Raw genomic sequence first — 13,029 nt, forward strand, 5'->3', positions numbered from 1 at the left:
GAAAACATACTTGATACAATTTTGATTTTCTTAAATTTACCAAGGCTTGATTTGTGACCCAAGATATGATCTATCCTGGAGAATGTTCCATGAGCACTAGAGAAAAATGTGTATTCTGTTGTTTTTGGATGGAATGTCCTATAAATATCAATTAAGTGCATCTTGTTTAATGTATCATTTAAAGCTTGTGTTTCCTTATTTATTTTCATTTTGGATGATCTGTCCATTGGTGAAAGTGGGGTGTTAAAGTCCCTTACTATGAATGTGTTACTGTCAATTTCCCCTTTTATGGCTGTTAGTATTTGCCTTATTTATTGAGGTGCTCCTATGTTGGGTGCATAAATATTTACAATTGTTATATCTTCTTCTTGGATCGATCCCTTGATCATTATGTAGTGTCCTTCTTTGTCTCTTCTAATAGTCTTTATTTTAAAGTCTATTTTATCTGATATGAGAATTGCTACTCCAGCTTTCTTTTGGTTTCCATTTGCATGAAATGTCTTTTTCCATCCCCTTACTTTCAGTCTCTATTGTGTCTCTAGGTGTGAAGTGGGTCTCTTGTAGACAGCAAATATATGGGTCTTGTTTTTGTATCCATTCAGCCAATCTGTGTCCATTGGTGGGAGCATTTAGTGCATTTACATTTAAGGTAATTATCGTTATGTATGTTCCTATTCCCATTTTCTTAATTGTTTTGGGTTTGTTATTGTAGGTCTTTTCCTTCTCTTGTGTTTCTTGCCTAGAGAAGATCCTTTAGCATTTGTTGTAAAGCTGGTTTGGTGGTGCTGAACTCTCTCAGCTTTTGCCTGTCTGTAAATGTTTTAATTTCTCCATCAAATCTGAATGAGATCTTTGCTGGGTAGATTAATCTTGGTTGTAGGTTTTTCTCCTTCATCACTGTAAATATGTCCTGCCACTCCCTTCTGGCTTGCAGAGTTTCTGCTGAAAGATGAGCTGTTAACCTTATGGGGATTCCCTTGTGTGTTATTTGTTGTTTTTCCCTTGCTGCTTTTAATATGTTTTCTTTGTATTTAATTTTTGACAGTTTGATTAATATGTGTCTTGGCGTATTTCTCCTTGGATTTATCCTGTATGGGACTCTCTGTGCTTCCTGGACTTGATTAACTATTTCCTTTCCCATATTAGGGAAGTTTTCAACTATAATCTCTTCAAATATTTTCTCAGTCCCTTTCTTTTTCTCTTCTTCTTCTGGAACCCCTATAATTCGAATGTTGGTGCGTTTGATGTTGTCCCAGAGGTCTCTGAGACTGTCCTCAGTTCTTTTCAATCTTTTTTCTTTATTCTGCTCTGCAGTAGTTATTTCCACTATTTTATCTTCCAGGTCACTTATCCATTCTTCTGCCTTAGTTATTCTGCCATTGATCACTTCTAGAGTAGTTTTCATTTCATTTATTGTGTTGTTCATCATTGTTTGTTTCATCTTTAGTTCTTCTAGGTCCTTGTTAAATGTTTCTTTCTTTTTGTCTATTCTATTTCCAAGATTTGGAATCATCTTTACTATCATTATTCTGAATTCTTTTTCAGGTAGACTATTTCCTCTTCATTTGTTAGGTCTGGTGGGTTTTTATCTTGCTCTTTCATCTGCTGTGTGTTTTTCTGTCTTCTCATTTTGCTTATCTTACTGTGTTTGGGGTCTCCTTTTTGCAGGCTACAGGTTCGTAGTTCCCGTTGTTTTTGGTGTCTGTCCCCAGTGGCTAAGGTTGGTTCAGTGGGTTTTGTAGGCTTCCTGGTGGAGGGGACTAGTGCCTGTGTTCCGGTGGATGAGGCTGGATCTTGTCTTTTTGGTGGGCAGGTCCACGTCTGGTGGTGTGTTTTGCGGTGTCTGTGGACTTATTATGATTTTAGGCAGCCTCTCTGCTAATGGGTGGTGGTGTGTTCCTGTCTTGCTAGTTGTTTGGCATAGGATGTTCAGTACTGTAGCTTGCTGGTCGTTGAGTGAAGCTGGGTGTTGGTGTTGAGATGGAGATCTCTGTGGGATTTTCGCTGTTTGATATTATGTGGAGCTGGGAGGTCTCTTGTGGACCAGTGTCCTGAAGTTTGCTCTCCCACCCCAGAGGCACAGCACTGACTCCTGGCTGCAGCACCAAGAGCCTTTCATCCACACGGCTCAGAATAAAAGGGAGAAAAAGTAGAAAGAAATAAGTAGTAGAAGTAGAAACAAAGAAAGAAAGGAGGGAGGGAATGAGGGAGGGAGGGAGGAAGGAAGGAAGGAAAAAAAGAAAGAAAGAAGATAAAGTAAAATAAAATAAAGTAAGATAAAATATAATAAAGTTATTAAAATAAAAGAATAATCATTAAGAGAGGAAAAAGAAAAAAAGGACGGATAGAGCCCTAGGGCAAATGGTGGAAGCAAAGCTATACAGAAAAAAATCTCACACAGAAGCGTATGCATACACCCTCACAAAAGGAGGAAAAGGGGAAAATATCATAAATCTTGCTCTCAAAATCCACCTCCTCAATTTGGGATGATTCGTTGTCTAAAGGAGGGAAGGAAGGAAAGAAAGAATGAAGATAAAGTAAAATAAAGTTATTAAAATAAAAAGTAATTATTAAGAAAAAAAATTTTAAAAACCCCCAGAAAAACGGACAGATAGAACCCTAGGACAAATGGTGGAAGCAAAGCTATACAGGCAGAATCTCACACAGAAGCATACACGTACACACAAAAAAAGGAGAAGGGGAAAAAATCATAGATCTTGCTCTCAGAGTCCACCTCCTTAAGTTGGGATGATTGGTTGTCTATTCATGTATTCCACAGATGCAGGGTACATCAAGTTGATTGTGGAGCTTTAATCCGTTGTTTCTGAGGCTGCTGGGAGAGATTTCCCTTTCTCTTCTTTGTTCTCACAGCTCCCAGGGGCTCAGCTTTGGATTTGGCCCCGCCTCTATGTGTAGGTCGCCGGAGGGCGTCTGTTCCTCGCTCAGACAGGGTGGGGTTAAAGGAGCAGCTGATTCGGGGGCTCTGGCTCACTCAGGCCGGGGGGAAGGGAGGGGCACGGAGTGCGGGGCGGGCCTGCGGCAGCAGAGACCAGCGTGACGTTGCACCAGCCTGAGGCGCGCCGTGTGTTCTCCGGGGGAGTTGTCCCTGGATCCCGGGACCCTGGCAGTGGCGGGCTGCACAGGCTCATGGGAGGGGGGTGTGGATAGTGACCTGTGCTCGCACACAGGCTTCTTGGTGGCGGCAGCAGCAGCCTTAGCGTCTCATGCCCGTCTCTGGGATCCGCGCTTTTAGCCGCGGCTCGCGCCCGTCTCTGGAGCTCCTTGAAGCGGAGCTGTTAATCCCCTCTCCTTGCGCACCAGGAAACAAAGAGGGAAGAAAAAGTCTCTTGCCTCTTCGGCAGGTCCAGACTTTTCCCCGGACTCCCTCCCGGCTAGCCGTGGCACAGTAACCCCTTCAGGCTGTGTTCACGCTGCCAACCCCAGTCCTCTCCCGGCGCTCCGACCGAAGCCCGAGCCTCAGCTCCCAGCCCCGCCCGCCTCGGCGGGTGAGCAGACAAGCCTCTCGGACTGTGAGTGCTGGTCGGCCCTGATCCTCTGTGCGGCAGTCTCTCTGCCTTGCCCCCCCGCACCCCTGTTGCTGTACTCTCCTCCGCGGCTCCGAAGCTTTCCCCCTCTGCCACCCGCAGTCTCCGCCCGCGAAGGGGCTTCCTAGTGTGTGGAAACCTTTCCTCCTTCATAGCTCCCTCCCACTGGTGCAGGTACCGTCCCTATCCTTTTGTCTCAGTTTATTCTTTTTTCTTTTGCCCTACCCAGGTACGTGGGGGATTTCTTTACTTTTGGGAGGTCTGAGGTCTTCTGCCAGCGTTCAGTAGGTGTTCTGTAGGAGTTGTTCCACATGTAGATGTATTTCTGGTGTATCTGTGGGGAGGAAGGTGATCTCCACATCTTACTCTTACGCCATCTTCCTGGAAAAACCTCTCACCAATCTTTTATCTTACTATGTAAGCCCTCCAGTGCCAATCCACCCGTGGAATAATAAGAATATCTCTTCTCTTGTTGCCTTCTGCCTTCCCCTCCCCGCCCCTGCGTCTTCTCCTGGGACCTAAGAGGGTGTTTCCCAATGGCTATAATAATAATAGGCAGTATTTATTGAGCATTCTCAAGCATTTCCCAGACAATTCAAGAACTTTACACGTAGAGCAGGCCTAGGTATTGACACCTCTGCTGCCACTTCTATGCCATCACTCCCATGCCATCAGGGGCTGAGACCCCAAACCAAAAGTTCTCCTGGGGAAGAACTTTTAATTGCCAGACTTAGCAAATAGAATTACAGAAATGCCAGTGAAACTTGAATTTCAGATAAACAATGGGAAAAAATTTAGTGTAAGCATGTCCCAAATATTGCATGAGAGGTACTTATATTTGAAAATGATGTATTGTTTATATATCCTTGCTTCTCCCAAACCAGGTCACTGGCTCTACCTCACTCTCGAACTTTCTGTGATAACTCATTCCCAAAACATTGGGAAGTGAGTGTTCAAAAAGCTCTCCTTGGAATAAACAATATAAAAATTTCTTGATTGTACAATTCTAGGTGTGTCCAGGAAGCCCGTGTGCAAACGTAGGTTTGGAGGCAGCATGTTATAGCAACAAGCACGTGGGCTTTGGAATAAAACAGATCTGTGTTGCCTGACAGCCCTAATACTACTGCCTGTAGGACTCTGGGTAAGGGCTTTAATCCTCCTATGATGCAGTGTCCTCCTTTATAGTAAAAAGAGAATAAGACTTAAATTGTAAGGTTGTGCATTAGTTTTCTAGGGCTGCTGTAACAAAGTACCACAAACTGGGTGTCTTAAACAACAGAAATGAGTTGTCTCAGTCTGGAGGCTGGAAGTTTGGAATCAAGGTGTTGGCAGGGCTGATTCCTCCTGAGGCTGTGAGGGAAGGGTTTGCTCCAGGTCTCTGTCCTCAGATAGTAGACAGCTGTCTTTATATTCACATGACATTCTTCCTGTGTGTGTCTCCATGTCCAAATTTCCCTTTTTTTTAATAAGGATATCAGTCATCGTGGATGAGGGTCTTCCCTGATACATCACCTTGACCTAATTACCTTTGTAAAGACTATCTCCAAATAAGGTCCCACTTTGAGGTACTGTGAGTCTGGGCTCCAATGTGTCTTTTTGGGGGAGCAAAATTCGCCTCATAACAGGTTGCCAAAAGAATGGAATATGGTAATTTACATGAGGCACCTAACAGAAACTCTGGATTATAATACTTAAGAAATAGCAGCTTTTATAGTTATTATTAACAGTTCTGTGTTCTGTTGTTTTGTAATGATCTTATGAATACACAGTTACTCTCTGGGATTAACGGACACATATATAGAAGGTCTAGGTGGGGAAAATGTGTAAGTATCTGGAAAATGTTAGACATAAGAATCAAATATTGAGGACTTCCCTGGTAGTGCAGTGGTTAAGAATCCGCCTGCCAATGCAGGAGACACAGGTTCGAGCCCTCGTCCAGGAAGATCCCACATACCATGGAGCAACTAAGCTTGTGAGCCACAACTACTGAGCCTGTGCTCTAGAGCCTGTGAACCACAACTACTGAGCCCACGCACATAGAGCCCATGCTCCGCAACAAGAGAAGCCTCCGCAGTGAGAAGCCCGTGCACCGCAACGAAGAGTAGCCCCTGCTTGCCACAACTAGAGAAAGCCCGCACGCAGCAATGAAGACCCAACGCGGCCAAAAATAAATAGATAAATTTATTTTAAAAAAAGAATCAGGGCTTCCCTGGTGGCACAGTGGTTGGGACTCTGCCTGCTGATGCAGGGGACACGGGTTCGTGCCCCGGTCCGGGAAGGTCCCACATGCTGCGGAGCGGCTGGGCCCGTGAGCCATGGCCGTTGAGCCTGCGTGTCTGGAGCCCGTGCTCCGCAACGGGAGAGGCCGCAGCAGTGAGGCCCGCATACTGCAGGGAAAAAAAAAAAAAGGAATCAAATATTGAGAATAAAGGACTTTATGTTTCTGTATGTGTTTGGGGTAGAGGGGAGAGAAAGAGCAGGGACATAAGATAGATGGTGAATAGAGGTGATAGGATTTAACTGTCCAGACTGACACATGTTGAATTAACACTCCATTTTACTTCACTTTGAAAACAGAGTCAGTGAGAGACAGAATCAAAGTTTACCCTTGAAAAATACAATCTGCCAGAAACAGAATCATTGTGTTTTTTAGAGCAAAAAAAAAGTCATCAGAGAACCAGTCACTCGATTCTGATGACAGAAAAAGTCAGACTGTAATTATTCTACAAACAGCATTACTTGGAAAGTGTTTACTAAAGCAACAGTTTCAAGCCTCTGTGGGATTTAAAAGTGGTGCATTTTCTGTGGCACCTTTCATTTCAATGTATTATTTGAACAGAGATTCTCACTGCTAATAAAACTAGAAAGGAGAAAATTGCATTTGTTAGTTCGTGAAGAGAGACACCCCGTTTGATCTTGGACATTTCCCTCCAGGATACCCTCTGTGCGGCTGGGTTACTAAGACAGTGGAGTGGAATGTGTGGCAGGGAGATTGGGTCTTCAGTACCATGAAGAAGGGTGATTATTTAAGGAGTCTGGCCTCCGTTAAGAATAGAACAAGAGGGGGCTTCCCTGGTGGCACAGTGGTTAAGAATCCACCTGCCAATTCAGGGGACATGGGTTCAAGCCCTGGGCCAGGAAGGTCCCACATGCTGCGGAGCAGCTAAGCCCGTGCGCCACAACTGCTGAGCCTGCGCTCTAGACCCTGCGAGCCACAACTACTGAGCCCACATGCCAGAACTACTGAAGCCCGTGCACCTGAGAGCCTTGCTCCACAACAAGAGAAGCCACTGCAATGAGAAACCCACGCACCGCAACGAAGAGTAGCCCCTGCTCACCACAACTAGAGAAAGCCCGCGTGCAGCAGCAAAGACCCAACACAGCCAAAAATAAATAAATAAATTTTTTAAAAAAGAAAAAGAATAGAAGAGGAAATATGTTTGCTTTGCAGAAGAAAGGATTTAGGCTGGATCCAAATACTGTCTGTATTGGTAATCAGTAAAACAGATGCCCAAGAGGGGCTAAGTAATACCAGTCCTAAGAAGATCTATAAAATTATGATAGAAATTGCATTTTAGTAGTATTTGAAAATCGTATTGCCTTATGAATCTTCTATCCAGCATATGAGATTTGCATAGGGTAATGCAGCCTGAGGCTCTCATGTGTTTGCAGATTCTCAGGGTTTTACTTCCCATCTCCTTTCCCCCATAGGTCAGGCTAAACAGAAGAGTTTCCTTTAAGTCTCACTTTGGGAGGGGATAAATGTTTTCAGTTCTCCCCTTTCACAGATGTATAGTAATTCAAGGGTTCTTTATTTGAGGGTGTTAGGTCCAAATTTCTGCCCCTCGTGGACCCCAAAATTTGCCTCCTGTACTTTCATAGACATTAAAACTCAAACCCATTGTTAAACCCAGAACAGTTAAAATATCAGTTTCTGGAGTATTTCCCTTACTTTACTATTAGCGCTTAAAAGCATACTTGTTATATTTTTGTCCAGTACATCTCAATGATCTGTAGTAAGAGGGTTTTCAGGTTATCTAATCAGCACTATTGCTAGCAGTGAAAGTCCTGTGTTGTTTTTCATGTATTTATACTTTGAACATTTCCTTCTTATTTTTTGTCAAGATTCCTTTGTGTATATAGTCAGTTCTGAATATGAACTTGCTTGGTAACCACTTCTGATCCTATATAGACTTACACTGAAAATACCTTCTTAGGCAAAGTGTAAAGAAGATTTGTGCAAGGTCAGCTTCAGGTTGCCCTCCCTCTGGTTTAAGGTTTGAATTTGGACTGTCTGGAGGGCCTAGATTCCCTAACAAAATAGTTTGAAATGCAGTCTCAGGCCGATAACAATCCTGGAGTCTTCAATAAAAGTTATTAAAAGCCTTCTCTAGAAAGGTGTATTTTCAGCCCTACACAGAATTCCTATAGACAGTCTCACCAAAATGAACTTGCAATTCTAAATTACAAAATACGTGAAAGAAACAATCCAGAATCATCAGTAATAACAACCTGTATAATTAGACCTTAAGAACTTCAGGAAAAATATTTTAAGTACATTTAAAATTGTTAAAGAGAAAAAGCAAACGCTGAAATATTTACAAGGAGTAGTTTTTCAAGCCTACATAGGGGTTAACTTGTAGGCTCTCCCATAGGTCATTTTACTCAGGGCCAGAGTTCCGCTTATGGGCAGGAGGGCACTCTGTTATTTTCAGAGTGAACCCTGCACATGCTAGGGTTCAGTAAGCAGAACTAAACTTGGGAACGGGAGCCACTGCTGGCCTTCAGTCGTGGGCCTTTGAGCAAAGGGAAATTTAAATTTGTATTCCAGCTGAAGTCAAGTTTGGAAAGCAAACTGATTAATTCCAAAAGGGTAGAAAGAGTGAGAATCAAGCGAACAAGAAGCAAGACAAAAGCCAGCGAATTTAGGAGGTGGACAAGGTGTTGTTCCTTCAGTCAAAAGCATACAAGTGGAAGCAACCTTCATAGGTCACCTTCACAGGAGGCTGTGGTTGGGAACTAGCTTGGGGGATATTCAGAAGTGTTGTTTTGACTGTGAAGTAAGGCCGGATCTGCTGAAAGAAGTCTAATTTCAGAAAGAGACTGTGTCTGCTAGGGTGTTAATAGGAGATTCTAATCCCTGGAACTATACATATTTAACTGGGCTTGATTTCTCCTGTCTCTGCCCCAGGAACTTCTGTCCTTTGTTATGTGGGTGCTGGACACAAAGCTACCAGAGACTCTGTCTCAACTGATCAGCTTCCAGATGAATGGGACAGAAATGTTTCTCAGAACTAGAATTGGGCCAGAATGTTTTAATATGAATCTAGTGCCACGTCAGGTCTGTAGATAGCAAGTCATGATGAAAAGAAATAGGCTGGGGCTTCCCTGGTGGCGCAGTGGCTGAGAGTCTGCCTGTCGATGCAGGGGACACAGGTTTGTGCCCTGGTCTGGGAAGATCCCATGTGCCGCAGAGCGGCTGGGCCCGTGAGCCATGGCCACTGAGCCTGTGCGTCCGGAGCCTGTGCTCTGCAGCGGGAGAGACCACGGCAGTGAGAGGCCCACGTACTGCAAAAAAAAAAAAAAAAAAGAAATAGGCTGAAGTCATGTGATAGCTACTTGCATCCACATTTAAGTGTTTGGAATTTTTGGTACCTGTTTTTAGGGTACAGAATGGAATAAATAGGATACAGTTAAATAAATAAAATCAATTCAAACTGCTTTTGCGTAAGAAATTTCCAGATTTCCAGAGAGGAAAGAGCTGTCTTCATGAATGAAATCCAGCTCAAAAGTAAAAGCCAGATTAGCATAACTTGATGTGTGTGGGGGATATGTCTATGAGTTGGAAACATTCTAGTTGAACAGGGATAATTTAGAGCCAGTTTCCAGGGGGTCTAGAAAATCATCAAGCAGCTGTTTTTTCTTCCTTCCCTCCACCCTCTTCCCCTCCCTCCCCTCTCCGTCTTCCCTGTCTCCTCCCCCTCTCTCCGTCCTGGTTGCTCCTTTTCTCTCAGCATCTGCCTTTGCAGACAACCTCTCAACCCCGACGTCTGCATCTGCCACAGAGAGTTTTGCTGCCCTGCACCCTCTGTTTCCGGGTCAGCCTGTGTCAGGTGTTAAATCAGATGCCTCTTCCAGCCTGAGGCAGGGATGGAGGAGGTTGAAATAATCAGAGTCCTAAAAGTGATGGAAAGGTAGAGAGTGGAGTTGCCTTTTACCTCCTTGAATAAAAGTGGAGCTGCCCTTCGCCCCATGGGGTAATTGTCAAGCTACTCTGTGTGTTTAAGGGCAGTGGGCACCCAGGTCTCTCTGTGATGCTCTGTGCAGTTCCATGGAACACTTCCCCGTTTCTCTCAGATTATGTCAAGGCTGGTGGTCTTTGTTATGGCTCATGGTTAGTGATTCTTCTGGAGGTTGAGTAAGGAATTCTTTTCCTCACAGCATGGTGAAGGGCAGGGGGGATGTCCCCTTTACAGATAAGAGGAACCATGAAAGTGAAATAGTTAGACTCAATACTTTGCAGATAGAATTCTGTTTTTCTTCCTATTTCACTTCTATATGTTATTTTTTTCCAGCTCCAGAAGGTAACAGATAAAAAAGCAGTTTGCGCTGAGGTGTAGTGCATTTTTTAGAATGGCATTTACAACACAGTTCGCGTGCTCTAAGGAATATTATATCCAAAAAAATAAGGAATTCATACTAAATAAATTTGAGAAATAATTAACAAAGTAAAGCAGGATCCTTTACTGTAGGACTTCTCAGATCCTTCAATATGCTAATGGCATTGGTTTTCCCAAATTCATTTGACCATCAGAAAAGCAGCCGCAGGGACTTCCCTGGTGGTCTAGTGGTTAAGACTCCACGCTTCCAATGCAGGGGGTGCGGGTTCAATCCCTGGTCAGGGCACTAAGAGCCCACATGCTGTAGGGTGCAGCCAAAAAAAAAGTAAAAAAAAAAAGCAGGCGCAGAAACAAAAGCTTTTAACCTTGTTTCTGCCAATGCAATCATCCCTGCTCTCTTGACCCAAAGGTTCATCTGATGCTGTGCTTGACCAAGACACTGCCCACCCAGCCCCCATCCCTCTCCAGACCTTCCCTTCTCTACTCTGTTTTGTGACACAGGGGCCAAGACTCTGGAGACCATCCTTTGTGCTGGTCAGGTGGCTTCCTACTGATGCACCCAAGACGGAGACTGGGCAGCGGAAGGGAGAGGGGTTTTCCTTCTTCCCTTTTGTTTGCTGCTTCTGGGTGTCAGCCTATCAATGGCTCTTTACCAGGCAGCAGTGGCTGGTTGCTGTCTTCAACCTCTCTCCATGGTCCCAGAACCTCACTGCAATCCATCTGAGTAGCAGTGGTCCCAGGGAGTCAGAGCCCCAGATCCAAGAGGCCTCTCCTCCCACCTCCTGAGGTACCAGTGTTACTGAACTCAGGTTCAGCTGCTCGCTGCTCAAAAGCCAATCATTGGAGAGGCAAGTGTCAGTAGAGGGGAAAGGTGCTTTAATCAGAAAAGCTGGCAATCTGGGGAGAAGGTGGACTTGTGTCCAGAGACCAGCTCTGAAGATTCTGCTCAGCCATGACAGTTTTTCCAGGAGAAAAGGGGGAAGAATCTCAGGGAATCATCAAGGCAGGAGGCTGGGTTCTGCATCTCCATTGCGTGCAGACTGGCTGAGTCTCTCTTCAGATGGCATCTTGTCTGAGTGATCTGCCAGCAGGATGGCTAAGGGGGCTACTGCGGGTAGACAGCTAGTCATTCTTTAACTACTTCATTCTTCATTCTTCTTTTTATCTAGGAAAAGAATCAACAGGTCAGGCAAATCATGGTGTGCATTCAGGAGAGCATAAGTCAGGGTGTAGTTTCTATTGGTTAGTGACCTCATTCCTATAATTCGGTTTTTAAGGTTAAAGAGGGACAGAAATGAGTAAACAGGAAAGGGGCAAAAGAGCTGCTTTCAGTTCCCCACTGTTAAACATCATCCCATTTCTGTGGAATTAGGGGCGAATGTCCATCTTCTGTAACTGCTTCATGCTGACATTGGGCGCCTTCTCAGAGTGGAATATGTCAACATGGGTATGTAGCATCTCTTTGCTGACAATTCTAGTTGCCCGTTTACATGTACGGGTAGAGCAAGCTATAATTATTTTGATGCCACAAAGGTACAGATTATTATGAGCAATAATATTAATCCCACTCTCTTGAGGCCAGTGCTTGGAACTGTGCTAGCCACAGATTCAGTGCTGCTCAGGTGGAGCAGCTTGTGTCGTGCTCTCTGGTGGCTGTTACAGTATCTGTAAAACAGCTCAGGAATACCCATCAGACACTGAGTCTGTGACTCTGTTGTCCTAATCATTAACTACTGGAGCCTACGCTTTTGTGACTCAGGGAAGCCTGGGAGATGAGCTTTTCCACAAACAAGAGGCAGGGGACATGAGGGGCGTTTGTACTTGTGGGGACGGGGCTGCGGGGTTCTCTGCATTCCACCAGCAGTGGCTCAGCCAGGCCCTACCCTGAGACTTGGGTTCCAGCCCTATGTGGCCCTCAGTCAACTTCCAGGTCTGGTGACTCCAACTCTTCCCCAAGAGTGGAAGCTGCTTCCTACCTGTCTCTGTATCCTAGTGTCCTGTTTTGCTTTTTTCGTCTTCTAACGTCTATAACAGACTTCCTGTATCAAATCCCCTCTGTTGCAATACCTAGTGTGGTGTCTGTCTTCCTGACTGGACCTCGATGGAAAAAGAATGCACATGAGAGCTTCCTCTGCAGAGGAGTGTCTTTGGAGACGGAAGGAGGGTGGGAGAGTGGATAGAGGGGGCAGGGAGGAAACTCCTGGAATTCTTTCCTTGAATCTAAAGCAGTGTTTTCCAAACCTTTCAGGTTTAAGTGAACTCAAATGAATTTAATCTAGGAAATTTCACAGCATGCCTTGAGATAGTAGGAGACATTCTGGGGTGCTATTAAAATAGAATTATTAATTGCTTTCTCATCTCTTAAGTTACTCAGCAATTTTAGTAAAAGTGGAATGAAATGTCTCTTTCTGCACGACTGTATCTGCCACACCTATAAACTGCGAATTAGTCATTCCAAGACAGTGGAAGAAGACACTTAGTAGAGGGTTGGAATTGGGAGTAAAACACAAGCAGTACCTTCCAAATGGAACCTCCAAAGATACATTTTTAAATATTTGGTTTTTAAAAATAACTAAACTAGGGCTTCCCTGGTGGCGCAGAGGATAAGAATCCGCCTGCCAATGCAAGGGACACAGGTTCAGTCCCTGGTCCGGGAAGATCCCACATGCCGCAGAGCAACTAAGCCCGTGCGCCACAACTACTGAGCCTGTGCTCTAGAGCCCACGAGCCACAACTACTGAAGCCCACGCGCTTAGAGCCTGTGCTCTGCAACAAGAGAAGCCACCGCAATGAGAAGCCCGCACACCACAACCAAGAGTAGACCCCGCTCGCCACTAGAGAAAGCACACACGCAGCAATGAAGA

General features: G+C 44.7%; 1 long non-coding RNA gene across 2 annotated transcripts in view; it reads left to right on the forward strand.

Annotated features, from left to right (window-relative positions):
• LOC117196154 (uncharacterized) overlaps nt 1–13,029 on the forward strand; it is a 108,675-nt gene that overhangs the window by 73,605 nt on the left and 22,041 nt on the right. The window lies entirely within an intron of this gene.

The sequence above is a fragment of the Orcinus orca genome, chromosome 6 (genome assembly GCF_937001465.1).
Source record: "Orcinus orca chromosome 6, mOrcOrc1.1, whole genome shotgun sequence".
Classification (NCBI taxonomy): domain Eukaryota; kingdom Metazoa; phylum Chordata; class Mammalia; order Artiodactyla; family Delphinidae; genus Orcinus; species Orcinus orca.